Raw genomic sequence first — 22,182 nt, forward strand, 5'->3', positions numbered from 1 at the left:
ACACAACGGCATTTTTCAAAAATAATAAATATCTTATTTTTATACAAATCGATTCTTATAAATATTCATATAACAATATTCAAATAAAGTCACTGGAAAGATCATATAATTTATAAATAATATTTTATAATTTATCTCAACGTCATATGCGTCATATAAAATTTGAAGTATCTCATATCCACTTTTTAATGATCTTATCATAATATTTTATATACTGGATAATTAGGCAAATTGATTAACATAAAAGATTATATGTAAAATATTCGTATTATTCTACAGATATCGGAAAAAGTTTGTTTTAATCATATCAAACACATTATTACTTTTTTTTTAATAAGAAGAGCTTTTCGTATCTTTCAGAATAGAGAGTATTTACAATATCTAATATTTTGATCAAAACTACACATATACAAAAGTATGTCCAAGCAAGAACGATATTTTCACCACGTGTTTCCGTTCTAGGAGAGGTATCTTACCGTCAGCGAACTCATCGTTGCGCCTAGCACTGTGCGGGAACAATGTTTTGCGTATTTCAGTGCGTGTACGCACCGGAGGGACGAGCTTACGACGCGTATAGCTACATCCGTACGTGCGGGCGTGCATCGGGAATAGCTGCAAGAGAGAGAAAGAGAGAGATAAAGAGAGAGAAAAAAAAAGAGAAAGAGAGAAAGGGGGAGAGAAAAATAGAGAGAGACGACCGGCGACGCGCTCGGTAAGCTACGACGAAGGTTATCTCACGGCGCGAATCTAAACCGTTTTACCGTGTACGTAACTACCACCACAGATTCTCGCGTACCTGAGTACATTGTCATTTTACGGACAGATAGGCCGTCGCGCGCGCGCGCGCGCTCGCAACGAGCAATGACGAGCGTATAATTTACGCGTCTAATTGCGCCACTATCAATTTCGCTCGCCGAGTGAGACATTAAGTCGTGATTCGCTAACGAGAAACCATCGCGTTTGTTTTCACTTTTTCTTTTTTTAATTCGCTGAATTTCCCTGCAAATTGCGTGAGGAAAATAAGAGGTTGTAACTTTCGAATATATAAAACAATATAGAGGAAAAATAATTCATCGTATCCTTACCGATATCTTCATTTTTCGTCATCCATTTTTATGAAATGTATCGATGTCAGACATTTTCCGAATAGGAATAAATTTTCCAATCATTTTATGACTTTTTTCTTGTCAAAAATTATATTTGAATATCATTGTTTATATTATAATTAAAAAATTTAAAATCGATTATTGATTGAATAAAATTGACAAATGGAAGACTTGCCGGGTTTCTAATTCCAAATCAGTTAATTACATAATTGTCTTTTAATACTTTAATTATCGAGCTTTAACTTCGGAACAAGCGTCGTTTACAAATTCACATGTTCGCGACAGCTGACGTACAATGCTTATATTGTATCCTCAAGGCTGAAACCTCAGGAATATGTTAAAAAGAATCGCGTTTCGGATTCCCGTTAAAACCGACCATGTGAATTCGCGCGTCAAGGTCTCGAACGTTCAGGTAGAGAAACCACGAGTTAGTCGAGGCTCGATTGTCGTTGATCCGATCGTCGGCCGTTAGCATAACATTATACACATGACGCAATCGGCATAACCTAAAGGGGGAGGGGGAAGGAAAGATGACGGCAAGAGACGGGCTACAGTCGTAAAGAGTCGACAAACGTACATATATGTACGTTGCAGGATTTAATTACATCGTTGCGGGGAAGAGTGATTGCTGGAACTAGCAGTGTCACGCCTTTTAATCCGCGGACACCTCGGTTATTACTTCCCGTGGCTTTTTAAACTTGTCACCGCCAGCCAGCCGCCAGCGGGCGTAAATAATGCGGCTTTCTCCGTTCCGCCGCATTTAACGGCTACCCTCCTCGACCCGCGCGCGCAAACGCCCATTACTGCATTATTTATTAACAGTATGCGTGATCTTAACTCACGCACGCCGCTCGAGATCGCCCCCGTGATCGTTTCCCCCGTCACGCTTGACATCGGCTTGATCGCGCAATTTTCCTTCTCGCAAAAATAAGGATTCAAATAAAAAAGAAAAACGAGAAATTTCATTTTATTTCGCCTATTTCTTCCCAATGGAAGCTCCAAAAGTGAAAACTTGTAAGAGAGAATAACCTTAATGCGCTTATCTCTAATGACATCAATATTCCATTATCTTCTATTGGATTTTTTATATTTTTCTAATATTTAAAAATAGCACAGATCAATAATGATTATCAGAGGGACCGATAGATTAAAGTCTTATCGATCATATAAAGCGTATCATTTATAAATTGAACAATAGTGAGGAGTGGATGAAGGATTATCTATGAGCTCTGATTATAGATGTCGTAAGAGACAGACTAACATGTATATTACACTTATCGTTGCAGCACTCTAGTGTTTTTCGTCGATAAAGAGATAAAAATTTGAAGATACATAATTGGATAAACGTGATCACATCGCACATGTGTCGCGTTTTCGCAATCTGACCTAGAAAGTGTCGAGCAATCGTTAATTTTATCAAGACTGATAGACGAAAGGATGCGGGAAAGTGAAAATCAGCAATGACGGTTAATGAAGCCTAGTATGGCGAAAGTACCGTTAAATAACTTTTTTCATCGTCATTGCAAAAATTCGCAGATCATTAATTTTCAGAAAGTAGCGCGCCGCGACGTTAATTGGCACGATGTGCATTTACGCCTGGTCATCATAGTTTTGACAGTCTGACAAATTTCTAGAGAAAGGAAATTGTCGTAAAAAGAAAACGAAAGGATTTTAAAAAAGAGCGAATGTCCCTCCCCTCTCCTTCTTTCCTTCATCTTTTTATTCGCAAAACGAAAGTTTAAGGAATCTTACTGCGAACGGTCATTTCAATTTATTACGACAGAAGCCATGAAATATCACTAATGAAAGTATGTAGAATATACTAACAGAAATATAATTGCTCATAATAAAAGATTATTCTAAAATAAATCGCCAAGATTTCTATATGCTTCAACTCGACGTTAATTGTTCATAAAAATTTGATGGACGCTATTGTTTTTTTGAGAATCTTTTAATTTTGCAAAATTAAGTCCCCGTAACACATTTCATTAAGCTTCATGAAAATTAAAATAAATTTATTACAAAAAAATATAATATTTTTAGAATTATTCATAAATATTTTAAACACCGTATTTTTTCCTTTTCTTTTATTTTATATAAAACATGGAATCTAAATCTTCGTTTGTCTAGTGGTAACCCATCACTACGTACAAGATTTTCCTTATCGTGCAAAAGAATCGAATATATCTCGCAAGACACACCAGGGTTCGCAAAAGAAAAGAGAGAAAAAGAGAGAGAGAGCGAGTCCAAAGGCGAGACAATCCGTACCCTCCTTTCGTTCTGCTTCACGCACTCCCGCGTGAAGAGCAAGGGCGGCACACAGGACGGAGCGTGAAAGAAGGACGCGAGCACAGGACGAGGAGAGATCCGCAAGAGAGCACCCGACCTCCACCTTGGTCGCCACGCATCGTGGAATTCGCATTCGGGGAAGAAGTGCTTCTACCGTGTCTCACCTCACCTCACCTCACCTCGCCTCACTTCAGCGCTTGCTGCTGTTTTGCATTTTACACTGGCGTCGAGATTTGGTCGTTAGATTCACCGATGCACTACCCTGCCTTCTCTTCCCGGACGCGCAGCATCGTTCTCCTTCAGAAACGGATCTACGTTATATAAAATCTTTCCCTTATCAATATCTTCGGTATTTTCTTTAATTTTTTGTTCGATGCGTTCATTTTTATCGTGATATTATATCGATATTATTTTATTTTACATACAAGTACTTAACCGACGTTGTGTTTATTAATAATTGTTGAGTTTAATATAAAAGTACGCATTTATAATTCTTAACCTTTGCAAGCTTCTTTTTAAAACTGATTGATTTATATAATTTTCATTATATATTTTATTAAATTTATGTTTTTCTTTACTCTTTTATCTTTCTCTCTTGATCAATTTATCGGTTGCTATATTTAAAGAATTATAAATTACGCGAAGAAGTTAAAAATTACGCGAGTAGCGATTATAATAAAATTAAAGTTGCGTGAAAGTAATCCTTATCTTGTTTCTAAGGCCTTTATCTTTGGTTCCCCTCCGACTTTTCCCCATTATCTTCACTAAAGGATGCAACGCTCCGACCCCCCGTTGCGCTATATACTCACGGGACTTTTACTACACGCACGATGCATTCGTAAGCCTCGCGCAGCGAAAACGCATCGGCCCTGAAAGTGCGTCAAACTCGACGCACCGCGGGGCACGTACGCCACGCGTGGAAAAACTCACATCCCGAGTTTCCGTCGATGTGAACGTTCGAACGACGCGAGTTGTCCGGCAAAAAGAAGTTGCCGCACTCTTGCTCGTTTCTCTCATTAAAATTATAATGAAGCAACGCGTTCTCTACAAATAACTCCAGATTAAAATCTATTTTAGTAGTTTCGTCCGAGCAATATTTAAAATTTGACCGAATTAAAATCCATAGGTTCTGTAATTATCGCTAACTCGCAATAAAATAATATAGACTGTTTATCGAGATTAAAACGTAAAAAAAAAGATACGACACATGACCATTATCCGATAATTGGTATTTTGCAAGACAAGACGTAATGAGAGACACAAGAGATGTAAGATAATATACTGCAATAGTTTCTTGCATTATCTCTCGCATGTATTTCGCGACAAAGCTATGATGCGAGCGATTATCTAACACGTCGTCTGAAGAAAATCTTTAGCTAGGTAACCCACTAAACTATAAGGAAGACGGGCATGCAACGAGGAGACAATGGTCCGTCGAGAGTACTCTGTACTTTGCAGTGTGACTTGTGCGCGTGCAGGAAATTGCATTGTAGAGAAAGCTAGTCTCACCTACAGGACTATCTTGCCGCTATCCCTATTTCTCTTTCTTCTGCTTCTCTCTCTTGGTATCTTTATCTCGTGCTCTTGGATTATCTTATTTCCATCTCGCCAATAATAATAATATAGTTACAACCGACCTTGTTCGCAAATGTCGTATTGTTAAACAAGACGAAAAGAAGATATAATGGGAAAGGAAAATATATTACGTGGAGATATAAAATGTCGGTAGGAAAGAATGAAAAAGAGAAAGAAGATCTGGTTGAAATATCTCTGTTCTAGCAAAGTCAAATTTGCCGATAAAAGCGGCAAATTAGGGTCACGAGTTGAAGAAAATTATTTTATAAATTTTGAACTATTTATCATTTCTGGAAGCTTATAAATAAATAATAATTGCAGATCATTTTATTTTAAAATTTAAAAAATAAAACGAGTCCAATAATTTAATCTTGGATATTTTTCAAATTTATTTATTAATTCATTTTTTCCTTGCCTTTTTCATTCTCATCAAAATGATTTATTAAAATAGATAAAAAGAAATGCAATATTAATTTAGCTCGCTTTTTTCAGCAAAATTTTTTTCCGCATTGCATCCAAGTTTTTTAATTTTATTTGAACGAGCTTTTTATTTGGATTTTATATAATTTCTTTGAAATTATTTCTTCCGTTAGATTAACTCAAACTGAAGTTAATTCAATAAAAAGATACATACTTAAAATGTCGGTTCAATGAAAAGAGAGATAATCGTTAAAATAAAATAACAATTATTAAATACAATCGATATAAATATATTTAATAATTTAGTATCGTCACAAGGGGACCCCGTTATATTCTTCGATAAAACATTCAATCGATAAAGACTGTGATATGAATACCAAGTCGCTTTTCGGCGCATTCCTTGCGCAACTAATTAGCCATTAGTTAGCAATGGACATCGTCTGCTTAGAAACGAGAAAAGATGGGATATCCCGCGTGAGTTTTCGCCGTACGTACCGTACCGAATCGCGATACCTACGTAAATACGAAAGAACGCGCCACCGAGAGAGCCAAGGCAGAGTTACTGAACGGCCGCAAAAACGAGAAATGGGGATCGTTCGGAGCATCGCTTCTCACATGCGGAAGTACCTTGAATTAGTGATACTCTCTCGTCGCCGCCGCTGTCGTCATCGCTATCCCCTGCTGTCGTCGACCTGATATCCGTGGATCCGCGCGTTCGCTTGCAAATTTGCAGAGACCTTCCTCCAGCAATTAATGATAGCCGTAAACGGGAGAAAACAGGATTCCGGAGCATGCACGCACGCACGCACGCGATGGAAAATCTTTCCGCTTAATTAGCCGAATGGTGCCGACCTTAGGAAATCCGCTGGCGGATTCGCGCCCTTACCGTCGCTATAGAGATGTAATTTTATTTATTCGTACTCGGCGAAGGGTTCTAATTGCTCGGATAATTAAGTCAACAAAAATGTTCTGTCAATCGAAAACGATTAAAACAAGCAAGCATATTTTTTATTTTTGAAAATTTAACGCACTCGAAATCAAAATTCATTAGTCAATTGTTTATATTTAATCCATTAAATATACATATATATTTCTGTATTATATATATTTATTACTATTATAGTATATTTTTTTATTATAACTCTTGTGAAATATTCTAGATTAGAAAATGCATCAACTTAATTAGAAATTATTTACAAATTATTTACAAATCTTAATTAGATAATCATTTAATGATGTGAGTTGTCATTTCTATCAGTTGAAAATATTTAACGAATCGAAAATAGTATTTTCTTTGTCAGATATAATTAATAATTAACTGTAGTATACAATCATAATAATATTCCGTTCACTAAAAGGCAGACATGATAAAAATAACGGTACTGAATAATGTTACATCAGATCAGATAAATTTGATTTAATAATATGCAATTACATAAATGCAATTTATACTAATGAATGAAAAATTAAATCAGATTTATTTGACTAAATGCATTAATTTGATATTTGTTTCCAAATGAGTGTATATACATAATGTTAAATACATTACAGCTATTTAAAAATATTGCTAACAATATACAAGGTAAAATATTGAATATTATTATACCATTCTCGACTACCACAATTAGAGAAACTAGTAAAAATAACTTATGTCAAATGTATAATTTTAAATGTCAATTCGAGGAAAGATTTAGCCAACATATACACTCATTACATTAGAACTACGTTGTGTAATTGAATTTCCATAGTTAAAGTTACAAACGATTGATCGCGATGTAATTTGTTACATTTCTATGCTCTCCATGCTTGGCAAGGCAACGAGTACATATGGATGTTTAGGAGCAAATTCAATAAACGTAGGATCATTGATAAATTACGTAAATGTATCAGCGTTTATAGATTATTAATGCGATTTGCGACTGACTCGGATGATCCGCGTACCATCAGACGCGAAACCATTGGATACCAATTCGAAAGGAGATCCGTGTCTCTCCTCTTACTCTCTTTCCCTAATGGCACTCAGATCTTATTGCCTTTCTTCTTTCTGGCGTAATGTAATTTCGCTTGCTCGTTGATTTCACGGCGAATAATTTAATTAGTCGGAAAGATATTGTTTCGTTCCGGGAATCTAGTCTACGAAAAATACCTTTTTGCAATTAGTTTATTTTTTTTCTACGGACGACCGCTGTCAGCGTAAAGATTGCTAGATAATTCAATTTCCTTGAGAGATTAATAATGCACTGATGCGTTATGCGATAACGAAACGAATGAGCAGATACTTATATAACAAATAATGATTTTTGTCGGATGAAGGACTGTTTTGTCGATCTATTCTGACCATGATACACGCGAAAAGCTAAACGTAAGCAATTAAATCGAAATACAAGAAAGAAAATGAAATGCATAATTAATAACAGCGTACTCTCGAAGCGGTACCTGTGGCAGGTAAACGGCTAACGATCAGAAGCCATTGATCTGCAAACGTCGAAGACTGACGTTGTCGGTTCGGATGCAATCTGCCCCCGACGACGAAGCAATCTCTTTTACGCGAGAGGCCATCGACGTATCCCGTTACTCTCGCTGGTAATGATCACGTTGGCCAACAATAATTAACAGAGCCAATTCAATGCTCATTAGTCAGAGCAAATACGTTGTATATTCGGGCCACGATGATTTAATGCACACTAGACTGGGATGACGCTCGTTGAGAGATGCGTGCGTGCGGGTAATAAGCGAAGTCGCAAATATACGGTGGCGCAATATCGCGAGAAGCTGTTACCGCATATTACCGGGAGGATCAAAACAGGCGCATGCAAAGATGCGAGGATGGCGTAATGTCGTTCGACGTAATTTCCCCTATATCGCCGTAATGTCGCGCCATTTTTACGCACGCGGATATAATCGCTATATACGATACACAGAGAAAAATGTATACTGTATTCAAGTATATTATTTATATTATTATTTATATTATTTATTTTATATTTATTCATTATTTATTTTTTTAATATTATTTATTTTAAATATATCATAAGTTTGTATATCTGCAAATATATCATAAATTCACCACAAGCATTAAATTTAATTGAATATATTCTGAATTTTAGTAAGTGCAGTATTTTAGTCAAGAATATGAAATTAAAACAAAAATTTGGTTTGCTTATTACATAGAGTTGGCGTAAAATAAGTTTGATTTTTCTTTGATACAACTTTACAATATTCTTGAAGAGAAAAGAAATTCCTCTTTTGAATACATGATAATGAAATTTTCTAACACTTGTGACGAGTATATTTTCAGACTATTATCAAGAATATATTCTTTGTCGAAGAAAACTATTACTTAAAAAAAAATAAACGGAGTAATCACTTTTCCTGGCAATAGAATGATAGATATTTTTCTCTGTGTACGTACTTGCCGAACCGAAATGTCATAAAAGTGTTCAATCTAAATACAAATATTATCTGCAAGTCCTCGATATATCCAGTAAAAGATTCAAAATATATTGAAAATGCAGATTATACATTCACGTTTCTTCCCGAAATGTCAAACATGATTATTATACACGCGATATACGAGGTTCAAAATTTCACGTATTATTATCTACAGTTAGGACAAGACTTTAAACGTGTGCGAAATTTAGAAAAGTAAGTATTACCGAAAATTCCTCATGCAACACACATATACACGAACATAATCATGGACGCGCGTAACCGTACATTAAATATGTGTGTGGGAAGATGCCTCATAGAGACGACGGAGGAGGTGAAAGGGGAGGAAGGCACGTACGCGCATATACGTCGTAGCTGCATCGACGCCGTCGTCGCCGGTGACCTTTTAAGGTGCCGAAGGGTACCACCTTTCCTCACCCCGTGACAGCCCGCAACGCCGGCAAAGGACATTCCGGGACGATAAGAGGAGGCCCATAGCGTAACAATGCCGGTAGCCGTTTGCGCTCACGCTCCTCTCCTCTCGGTAATGGGAGGGATTCTGTTTCCTGTTGAGGCTACAGATCGCGCATACTAAACCCCGTCGAAGCTACCGTTAGCATCTAGTAGTAACCTCGCCAGATAAACAGGCCTTTTCCTAGAGAGTTCTCTCTCTCGCTCTCTCTCTCTCTCTCCCCCTTTTTCTATTGGCTCGCTCATACATACATACTAACGTTAGTGAGACGGAGACGGGTTTCCTCCCGTGCGTTACGTTACCAACACGCGTTAGCTTTGCGTATGATAGGCGCCAGAGTGCACATTAGGTTGTACTCGTGGGCAATAGTAACAGTCGCAGTGCGTATATTCCTAATTATCTTGTGACGCAGATTTTTAGACAGATACTGGCAAATTTATCGCTTTTGACAGCCAAGCCATTTACGATTCAAATTTTCACTTCTTATATGCTTAGCAAAATTTATATTAATACTTTATTAATGTTAATAATAATAATAATAATAATAATAATAATAATAATAATATTATTTTAAAGTATTAAAAATGGTTAAAGTATTAATAATAAATTATTATTACTCATGTTGTTCTTGTCAAAATTAATTAATTTTAAAGAAATCGATATTCTTGAGAGAAAAGTATAGAATAGATTATCGATCCGCGAATCAGTTCCATAAAATTGCCTATGTTCTCTCAAAACGCACATTACAGATTCTCCAGACATAAAATCTTACGCATCCCTCTCTCGCGCCTTCCTTCTTCACGTTCTCTTTCTTTCCTCGGACGAGCTGCTTCCACCTTCTTGATTTCTTGCCGCGGATCTTAATTCACAAGTCTTCCGCTGCAAATTGCACTCAAGATTGCGTATCGACCGTTTAACCTCGCTAATTGCGCTAAACCGAATTTTAACTGCGGTAAATGCATTGCGCGCGGTAACCGCGTCCGCTAGATAATTCACGTAGATACTTCTATCTCGCAGCTGCGTAAGAAGTACAATGGTATGAGATAGTTGCTCCAACATAGCGTTAAGAGAGTTACAACTTCAGAATTAGATTATATTAGCGATTATACATATATCTCACAAGTACGAAGTTTGTTAAGGAAAAGTTTATTAAAATTATACATTAAATAAAGGATATTTATGTGTAAAATAATCCACTTAGCGATGTTCCGGTAAAGCTACAATTAAAAATGGAAAAGGTTTTATTGCAGGGAAGCTAATTGCGTTTATCAAACCGTAATCGCGCGTGCGGAAGAGTTCGCGCGGATGTAATAAAAAAATATTGCATATGATAAGAGATTACATCGCGATATCGATATCCTTCAGGACCATTGTGCCGGCGAAATTACGTAAAATCTATCGTGCGTTGTACGAAGGGGCGACTGAATAGATAAATAAATGGATACCCCCCGTACAGGAATAGCCGGAGTCTGTGGGGCCACTAAGGAGTGCACTACTGGCTCGACTGAACAATAGGGCCCCTCACTATAATCGGAAGTAAGTCTTGTTAGCGTAATGCGTAACTGTACATGGTGAGCGGCTAATTTCGTATTATATCCCATTAGGTATCGACGGATTAAGGTCTTGGGATCGCGCCGTACATCTTCTACCGTCTTCCTCTATCCTTTCCGCGCCATCTCTACGAGGAAATCCTCGATATTATGCATTTCATTAGCCAACTCGTTATCCGATTCATCGACCATCTTTATATACATCCTGTGAATTTTTAATATTTATATATATATACTGCGTCATATATTTCTTTCTTCGTATAGTATCGATAATATATTCCAATTTAATAGTCTCCTTTTTTTATAAATTAATATTTCCTAATTAATTAATGTTACGCATAGAGGAACAATTTTATTCTAAATTAGCTAATAATTATGTAAAATAAATATTAGCTAATTTCTACATATAAAAGTTAGCTAATAATTATATAAAATCTATAAGATATATAATTATAATTAATATTAATATTATAATTGACATGCTATTAATATTATAATTGGCATGCTCTGACGAGAGAAATTAGTAATACATATGATTTCTGAACTTATCGGTCTATGCAAGTCATTATTAAGATCCTGAAATCGTTTAAATCGAAAATGCATTGCATGTCACTTTTCTCGGTGATAAATTATTGTGATAAAGTATGTGTTAACACGACCGAAGTATTTTCACAACAAAATGTCGTAGACAAGATTGAGGAGTGACTTGCAATATTTATCTCAATATAAATTGCTGAATGAACTTTACATATATGGATCCGTCAAACATCGTGATGCATATCTTGATACGCCCGCTCATAATCATGCTACACAGTAGCTGCGAAAACAATAGGTAATATGTATTATGTACAGTTGTAATAATAATGTAGGAAAGAAACTCATGAGGTATTTAAATCACGTGAATCTTGATACAAAAGCAATGTGCTCGAATAAGTTATGAGAATGAGAAATTACAATTACTGCACTTTATTTATGCAAAATTTTTGATATTCGTATCTAAATAAATCTTATATTATAAATTTGTGTATCCTAAAATAAATATTAATATTATATATTTTTAAGAAATGATAAATTTTTTATTAAAGAATTCTATTCTTCTCCAAATACAATCTAATCCTGCGATATATGTATGTACAAATATATATTTGTTTTGGATGTATCCTTTTTATTTTTCTTTTAGACAATTATTTTTAAAAAAGAAATCAAAATAAAAACAATATGTTATATTTACGAAATTTATGCATATTTAAGAAATCCGCATAGTTTTCCGATTAAATATGTGGCAAAAAATGTGTCCGTAAGCGCATCTCGACGCAACTGTGCATCTTGTAGTATTGGCATTTAAATGTTAGTTCTATCTGCTCGATGATATTTTGTGCCATAGTATAAGAGGCCGCATCTCGCACCATTCGCCGGCGTTCTGTACAATTTCGAAAGTTAAATGTCAATGAGCAGTATCTGTACACGTTATAGGCTGCACCCGATCGCATGTTTGTTGCATATACCGAACGTTGTCGTCCTTTTTAATATATTTTTTGCGACATGTCTTGCGAGAAATATTTAATATTGCAGTAGATTCATAATTATTATGTGATAATTTGAACATCGTGTACGTTACACACATTTTTTCTTCTTTTTAGATATCTTAAAATTAGAAAAAAATACTAAAACAATAATAGCAAATATAGGTATGTACAATATTATTAAACTAACTTATATAAACTAAGTTTTAAATCTTAGTTCTATGAAAATAAGATTTAAAAGAATAATTTATTGAGATTCGAAAGTTTAAAATATTCGAAATTCCAGGTCAGATTCATCGAAGTAGGTCTATCAAATCATCATCCAAGTGAAGCGACGATATTATTTTTAGAAAACATTTGTTCCGTTTTCATTAAATCGTGACACGCTTCGTGGTTCCATGAACAATCGAAGAAAGCGACGGAGATTTCTTATTTTTCGCATTTAGTCTCAGATTTATTGTGTTTGTTTCATTTGCATCACTTAAAACGTAAATTCAGCACATGAGCAACAAAATCTCTCGAAGAAGAAGTGTCTTGCACATTCATTGTCTCTCGATTAATTATATATTTCCCGGATATCTATTATTTTTACTTTTCAAAATTTTCAATATGTGGGAATAATTTAAAAATCTAATACATCAATGTTCAGGACATACGCACACATTTATACGTATAAAATAAAAGATGTAGTATTGCATTTTCTCTGTCACAATCATCGGATTATTAATCCTATCTCCTTACACGTCTTGCAAAATGACATTACATAATTATCTTTCATCCATCAATCTCGGAGATATACAGGGTGATTCATTTTAATCTTAACAGGAAAATATTTTTCAAAATATTTTCCTGTTAAGATTAAAATGAATCATCCTGATAAAAGCTTGCTGCGCGATAAAGTTGAAAGGAAAAAGAAAGATGGGTCATCGAGTTCCAGAAGCGTGTATGAAACGTAATAAGAAAAGCAAGGCACGCGCGCGCGTCTTTAACAGACAAACGTCCTGAAAGTCATCCCGATGTAAGGACAAACGTACTACTCCCAGTAAGGTCACCCAAGTAAGGAGTTCGACTCGGGATGCAGCGCGCGTATGTGCATTTCCGCGTTCACACCGACTGTGAGTCGCCGCGAGAACGTCGCCAGGTCGTAGGTCGAATATTCGATAGGCAAACGCCTTAGTTAACGGTATTCCAGCCGGGTGCCTCCCCGGAGGTTTTGACAATCCGCATCGTGGATAATCGCGCCCGCAGCATCTGGCATACCGCGCACTCCTGCCGAGGATCGGCGCAGTCTCGCGGATGACCGGATGACGACGAGGAGCGACGAGATAGAGAAAGGCATCGAGTGGAAGAGAAAGAGAAAAGCAGAGGTAAAGTGGGCGGTGGATGCCGTGGAGAGGAGACGAAGAGAGGAAGAGGATGCGCGAGCAATTGGCATACATCGGAGGACCCGGACGAGAGGCGTGTGCATATCGAGAATTCAAATAAATCACTAATTGAGGATATTTATCCTTTCGCGTCAGTAAGATGTTTCGAGTATCGTGTATGTAGTAATTCATCGTATGTGCATGTCGTTCTTCCCTTTCCTCAACGTGCCAACACATCGCAAATGTATTTTTTTATCGGTTTAAATAGCTACTTTGATTATTGGCAAGCATCAAACATATCTTTCAAAGAGAGAGAAAGATATTTGAAACATAGCTGAAGATCGAGGAATATGACTTTTATGTGACATGTTTAGCAGAATTGGAATTAATAATTTTTTTTAAATTGTTTTATGCATATATTGAGATCTATCTATGTGATTAATTTTAGTTGCAAATATTAGGCGAGACTCAGGAAATCAAAGCATTATTTAAAAATAAAAAATGCAACTATTTTTCTCTCTTTCTTTGGCATGCTGTATTCAAACGATAGAAATCCACGCGTATATTCTACTTGCTAACGACGCATTCGCATCACATAGATTCAGGTGATTCACGTGCACTCGCGCGGTGAATAAGATGCAGTGGGCCTACCGGTCACGAAATAAATTTATCTTTTCAAAGATACACGCGGAATCTCGACAATTCTGCTCAAACGCATCTCTGTCTGCTCGAAGATTGCCGCTTTTCCATTGCGACTTGGTATTTCCGCATAGTTTATCTGTGAATTATCTATCTTTTAATCAAGTGGAATTAATACACAGCCAATAATGAAAATAATGTATTCAGGATTTAAATCCGACAGTCGAAAAAATCCATTTGAAATAAATGTTAAATAACGCCAAAATTATGCCAAAATTAAAAAAAAATCAAAAGCTATTAAAAAGTGTCTAAAAAGAAGACTTTTTAATATTTTAATTTTTTTTCTAATTTTATAGATTCGTAATAAAAAATACATTTCGTCAGATTCGTGAGAATTTTAAAAATTCGCCGCAAAAAATGCGACAGCGACTTCTTTCTTCGAATAAGACAGCAGCCTTCCCGCGCACGTGCCTATGCGGTTATCGAGAAGGAGCGAGACAGGAGAAGGAAGAAGAAGGGAGATAAAAATGAAAAAGTCACTGATGCCATGCGAGCGACGTGACCTCTCGTCGGTGACCCCGGACGAACCGGCCAGCGGAGGACTACGAGGAAAGGGGGAATGTCAGACCTCAGGCTACATTCACAGTTCGCCGAAAAAGGCATCGCACACAACTAACACGCCGATTGAGCCGATCGGTCAACGTATACACATACCTGGTTCGAGAAGTCGTATTTTCCTGATTGCGGACAGGCGGAAGAATCGCCGACTGATTCGACGCCGCGAATGAAATTTGTCACGCATCCTTGTATTTGACGTTTCCGCTACAATTTGATCGATCTATTTATGGTACAATGGTACAATTTGATTGCATTGATCGATGGAGAGAAATGTATGAAGGTAAATTACATCGGCATAGAAGAAGATTAGTCCTTGAAAGGAAGTAATAAAAATATATTTCTAATGTTTATATTCTTATATCTTTTATATATTTTTCAGATTAAATTAATTTGATCGAAAAATAAGACAATAAGAAATGCGTTGAATGGAAGGAATTTATAAATTTTAAGTTTATCTGAATTTCATATGCCGAGACCTTTAAAAAATTTTCATTTATCGATTTTTCATATATATTTAATCTCTCTCTTTCTCTTCCTTTCTCTCTTCTCAAATCGATTTGATATTTATCACAAAATATATCGAAAGTGCAATTTGTTCCCATGTTCTATTGGATGCAATAGATTTCATGTTACAAATCAATTTATTCGATTTGAGCCGTTTTCTCCTTAGGGAAATAGTCTTAACCGATTAATGTCGCTCAATAATTGGCTGCAATCATTAATGAGCAGCGAAAGTGGAATTGCACAAATTTTAAATAAACTGCCAGTTATTTGATTATTGTTTTTGCGCGTCTCGCCAGTTTTTTTCAACATAAATTGTTTAACTTCCTGTCTTCCTGTCTTTCCTAGTAACTCGTGTACTTGCTCAATCGAGCATAAATTCCGATTGTTAAATCGAACAATTTCCATTCGATTATCTTGGTGATTTTCATATAAATATAATATGATTTAAAATTTCAATACTTTCTTTCACTTGCACGAACCATTATCAGTTAGTGTGTGAATATACAAAATTGGATTAGTTTAAATAAAAAATATCTCTTCTATTATCTTAATAAAATAAAAAGAAAATGAAATATTTATCAAGATACATAATATTAATTATTAATTATTATTTGTAAGATATTCATTATTACTTTCTTCAAAAATTATAAAAAAATTATAAAAATTATAATGTATCTATGATAAAATTAAATTGGATAGAAAAAGAATTATTTAACTTTTAAATGAAGAATATTTATCTGTTTGCTAAATATATCTATCGTGGAAAACTTCACTAACTTCCGTATTATCGTTTGTCTTTGCCCCGTAACGCTCGGAGATAAAGAGGAGAGAGGAAAAGAAGGCAAGCCTCTGTCTCGTTATTTAGGCTCCAATTTGAACTTTAAAGCGATCGTGGCGGCTGGCTGGGTCGCGGGAAAAAGTCACCTCGATCGGCATCGTCTAATGATCGATACGTTAATCGGTGACCTGGCCGAGCCTTGAATTACGGGAGAACCTTCTGGATACCGCGGGTTTCTGTAGCTGATATATCCTCCACTCACCGAGTATAAACCGAGTGCCTGTCAGTGTTACCTGCCATTCAGACAAATTCCGACCATTAAGCGTCGAACGTTGTGTTGCGGTTATACGAGCCCGCTCCTAAAGCCACGCTTCTAACCGAAGAATATGATGTTTGACCGTGGATTGACCCTTACGGTACCTCCAACGTCAATGGTTTAATTACGATAGAGTCATTTCTTCGTGTGGCCATTTTTGCAAACGATACATTCCACCCCTCTTTAAAGGTCAAAGCTGCATTTGGTGGACGGCGACCCGTTCGCGTACACATAGATACAAAAAGATAGCCGCACGAACTACCGATCATTCCGTCATTAACAATCTCACTAATTAGATAATTAAAATCCTAACTGTGTAGATGATGGATATTGATTAACACTAAATGGTTAGAGTAATGATCGCGATGCGGTAAGGCAGAAGAACTTTAACAAGACGGGAGGATGTTTTTCAGGATGGAAAATGCCTGCATAGACATATCTAAAATAATTAGAAATTAAATATTTTACGCGCGTATGTATAATGTTTTACTGTGCAAAATCGAATTCACTTAGCGATTTAAGTAGCAGAGATTTTTAATCAATATTAATTTTAATTTTTTAGGAATTTCGTTAATAATGTAGAAAGAGAGAGAGAGAGAGAGAGATGCACACACGTGTATAACTTATTAATTAATCCTTATGGATTTTAATTTACTTTCACATAAAATCATGTGAGCATGATTATGATTTTGTAGTTGATATTTCTAATATTGCATCAATCCTGCCTATTATTCTAAACATCTGTCCTTCTCTAATCCGAGCTAACGTGGAGTCACTAACTCTGCCGACTAGCTGTCAGTGTACTTGCCGGTCAGACAAATTCCAGCCATTAAGCGTTCGAATGTCGCCGTCGCCGTCGCCGTCGCCGTCGTCGTCGTCGTGGCTCTGAACCCGCTCCGAGGTCCCCGTATGCTACGACTTCGTCGAGGGAATATAATGGTGGACCGTGGATTGACCCTTGCGGTACTCCCACCATCACCAAGCAAGGCACCGCCATCACCTACGCCACACGAAGCACCGCGCCGACGACACCGACTCGCACGACCACCGACTTATCTGGTCGAGTCGAGAGAAAGAGAGAGAGACGCGCACAACGCCTATGTAGTTTACTTCGAGACTCGAGCTATACGTGCCGGGGTCATATTCTCATCGGCGATGCATGGCCGCCGGTACAGTCGACGGGAACAGTCGGTCGACTGGGGCTGGCTTCGAAGAAGCGCGAGGAAAAAAGATCTGGCACACAGGTCAGTCGCGATTTTCAACGCTCATAAGTTCACGCCATTCGGCGCGTGAAAAAATTAGAGGATCCGAATGCAATCTTGGCGATGAAAAAAATTACGTTTATAAGACGCAATTTTATCATATTGCTTATTATACAGGGTGAATTTTATTGCTTGTGTCAATCTTTTTATCATGCAGGAGATTACCGACTGCATAATAAATTGATCGGTACATAAATGTCAATTATTTGGATCGATCGTATCGAAGACCCGAATATAATGTGTATAATAATAATAATAATACTAAATATGTAGCTTTAATAATAATAATAATAATAAATTCATACTATATAATTTCGGTTTTTAATTTGCTTTAATTGTACACATTATATTCGGGTCTTCGATAAGGTCGATCCAAATAATTGACATTTATGTACCGATCAATTTATTATGTAGTCGGTAATCTCCTGCATGATAAAAAGATTGACACAAGCAATAAAACTCATCCTGTATATTATAACGAAGAGTTTTAAGCATTTCCTCGAAAATTAGCTAATTTAGCTCTAATTTGAATATATTCAAAGTTTCGATTATATTTATGCGTGTCACTATTTGAAAATATTGTTAATTAATTTCAAATAAATTTATGTAAATATAAGCAAAAGCTACTTTAACACATGTTAAAGAAATAATAAATTTTAATTTTATATATTTCGTCTCTTCTTTAAATCTCTCGATTAAACCGGACCGAGTACGTCTTTTAAGATCTCCCTTATCGGGAGAATCACAATTGATAATAACCTTGTCGAGTTTGAAAGAAGTTCATGGGTGAAGGTTATGATGATCACATAAATGACATTACAAATTCACCGAAGCGAATGATCATCTTTTTATACGTTTTTATTTTTAGATATTATAATTCAAAATGCTATTATATATTTAATCATTTAATGTTAAATAATTTATACAACGATATAAATTATAAAAAGAAATTCATTTATAAAAAAAAATTTCTTTTTTCTAATTTAATAATTTTCAATCGATATAACAAAATACTCGAGAAAAAGAAATTTTTCCAAAATATATAGATTATAAATGTCAAACTATATATAAATCTATATACTTTATTTTTTTATGTTGCATTAAATTTCAATCTATTCTAATCATCATCCAGTAAGAATTTAATTTCATGCGTATAACTTTTGCGATAACAACTTTATGAATCGCCCCCGCTTTGCGCGATCACTTTCAAAGAAGGGAAAACATTATTCGATTGGAAATTTTTTACGATCCATTAATTCCGGAAGTAACGAGCCACTTTCCATAACGCTATAACTAATCTGTCGGATACGTATTCATATATCCTTTTTTTCTACAGAGATATATTTAGACTATTCTCGAATAATACGTCATTATGTAATTAATAATAATTAAAATAAATAAAATAAAAAAAGAGAAAGCGCAACGTTTCATAATGACTTCTTTTATCTCGACAATAATAATGTTTTTCGCGGATATTACAAACGAGTAGAATAATAAAATATAATTATAGGTTTCACATACACATTACGTTTATAATTTTTTCTTGTATTTCTTAAAAAAGAAGATGGAATAAGAATTATATTTATATTTGTTTAATAGTTTATAATGAACATGAAATTTATACTTTTCAAGAGATAATATAATAGGAAGTAATCGACGATCAAGAGTAACGAAAAAAAAAAGATTAAAATAGATTGGAAATTAATCGAACATCGACGACTCAATAAAAAACATTAATGATTCGACTCACCGATGATGTCGTCGTGTTCCCTCTCTTTTTCCGCACTTGTTCCGAATGTTGTCAGCTTCTGAGAGAAAAACACAAGAAAAAGAGATTAAGACAATTCAGATTATTTAGAATTGCTTAATGTAACGCAATATTTAAATTTCATTTTGATAATATGCAAGGAATCTTTCTTTCACCGTTATATGCGCTACATTTCTATCACTTGTATTCAATGTCAAATATATTCAGCTCTCTATCAATTATAGATACACGAAAATGCAAAGCAAGTTAATCAATCTTTGTTAATCAATAACTGTTAATAAAATAAAGATATAACTTATTATAGTGTCATGTATCTTTTTATAGCAAGAAATATTTCCAAATACTTTTCGCTTGTTACAATCATCTAATTAATCTTAGATTTGCTTCGAGATTAGAGAGTGATATTTTTCTCGTGAGTTAATTCGTAACATTTCTTCCCGTTGGCATGCCGCATTTTCCAACGAATATCGTTCTTAGCTGCGGGGAGTTTAAAGCTGCGTGCTTTCTCGCATATTATCATCCACACATTACTAAGACGCTTTTGACAAAGATTGATTGTGAACGGGCCTCCTGGCAGCTTTTCTTCCGGATTGAGTTAGATTGGCGAGTGTAATACGACGCCATTGGATAATCTCGCGGACCCGCGCTTAGATGAGGCACCGAGAGCCATATGATTCTTAATTTGGCGGCGAGCCAACCGACGATAACGGCCATCGAGGTATCGTTAACGAGCCGTTTACCTGTTATGCCTTAATTTATCCAACGACGCGACGGTCTTGTTGGTCACGACGATCAATCGTCGGAACTAAGTTTCTGCTTCGTTTGCGCCCTAGGAGGATCGTTAAACTGTCGTGTCCGATCACGCAAGGCGACTTAATAATTTTAAGTCGTGCCGCGCCGCGTCGTTTCAAAATCATCTTTGACGTCTAAACGATCGTCTCACACGAAGTCGTATAATACTCACTACGGCACTCACGCCGTCCTTACTTAAGAGAAACATCGTTTGCGAAACCTGTCTAAAGCTTTCGAGAAGAAATTTGAAATTCAAACTCAAAGAATTTTTGCTAAACTGTTTATATATGAATTATTCAGGATATTTGTCTAAGCTTTTTATGAAAAAATTCTCTGATTTTCCAGATATTTTTATTCAAAATTCCAGATAAAGAGAATAGAAATTTTAAAGATTTTTTAGAGTAATTTCCTAAAACAAGATTTTTTATCGTCTAATGCTTTTCATTACTCATGAAAATTTTCTTATCTTTTTAAGATACAAAAGAAATGTCTGAGAATTTCAGATTTTTCATGTTTTCACTCTATTATTTTAAAATGTAGGAAGAGGTGTAGACGCGACATTTTCACCGACAAGAATGCGAGAAGTCATTGAAAATCTGAAGAGAAAAATCAATGCGAATGCGATCATTTCGCACGACTCTCTCGGGAACTAGGCTGCCTCGTGGAATCTGGATCGAGAGTGTTCAGCAAGTCGACCGTGTTATCGGCGCATTATCCGACCATACTGCACGGATACACCCACCCATGGTAGCACGCGTGCATAGTTCCGTGCGCGCACGTCTCGATACGGTTTCAGTTACCTAATCGCGTCGGTGTTGCACCGCGTCGACGGTTTTTACGGTACCTCCCTCGCCCTCGGACGCGGGACCAACGATGCGTGAACGCAAACTTTACCCGTTCCATTGCATTTTCTACTCGGATAATCCGGTATCGAGACCCGCCGGCAGACCCCTTCGCGACCTCCTCGCCCCTTCGGAGTTTCTCAATCTTCGCCCCGCTAACACATTCCTGGCTCGGATCGTAGCATTTTTGCGGCGAGGGCGATAGCGCCGTAAGTAGCGGTGGATAAAATTGCTTGTACTATCTACTTGTCTCGGCAAAAAGCGGCGCGGACTGCGATAAATGCGATGGTCCAAGCACCCGACTGAAAATCACTGATACTATAATGTAAGATATACGAAATGATTTCAGATAAGCTCTAGTTTTATCAATAATCTCCCTTTGTAGCCTATTTTATTTATATATCGAATTTATTTATCATTCCAAAGAAGATTATTTCCTAGGATATCTTTTTTAAATTTTTTACAAATCTATCTAAATATTAAAAAAAAAATTAAAGTATTTAAATATTTCTTCAACGTGAGTCTATTGCTTAGATATTGCGACATTTATAGCTGAAAGTCGAATCGGTTCAGGGACACTCATACGTATCACTCGAAACTAAGCTTGAAAGTATGCGGTAGCCTATTTGTATGAACACATAGTTATACTTAATTTACAAAGAATTCAATACAATATGTCTATAAGTATGTATCTAATCTCGCCTAGAAAAGAGTCCTTCGCACAAAGTTACAATAGTGAACGCATTCACATATTAATATGAACAGTATATTAAACATGTGGCTAGACCGGATAGTAATTTGTTCGAATTTTTAAAAACGTATTTTTCGCATTGATTTCAGACCTATCACTATCCGATAATAAGAACAAAACTCTAAAAGCATCTCTTATCTAAGCTTTTGTGTGAGCATAATTTTTTCCTTGATAGAAGGAAAAA

At 35.9% G+C, this 22,182-nt stretch overlaps 1 protein-coding gene across 2 annotated transcripts in view; it reads right to left on the minus strand.

The window, feature by feature from the left end:
* LOC109609710 overlaps positions 1-22,182 on the minus strand; it is a 125,008-nt gene that overhangs the window by 65,963 nt on the left and 36,863 nt on the right. For both annotated transcript variants that reach the window (XM_020030030.2, XM_025411249.1), the window contains exon 2: positions 19,596-19,653. The gene's annotated coding sequence lies outside the window, so the exon portion shown is untranslated. The remainder of the gene's footprint in view (positions 1-19,595; positions 19,654-22,182) is intronic.

This window comes from Camponotus floridanus, unplaced genomic scaffold, assembly GCF_003227725.1.
Source record: "Camponotus floridanus strain SB8 unplaced genomic scaffold, Cflo_v7.5 scaffold105, whole genome shotgun sequence".
NCBI lineage: Eukaryota > Metazoa > Arthropoda > Insecta > Hymenoptera > Formicidae > Camponotus > Camponotus floridanus.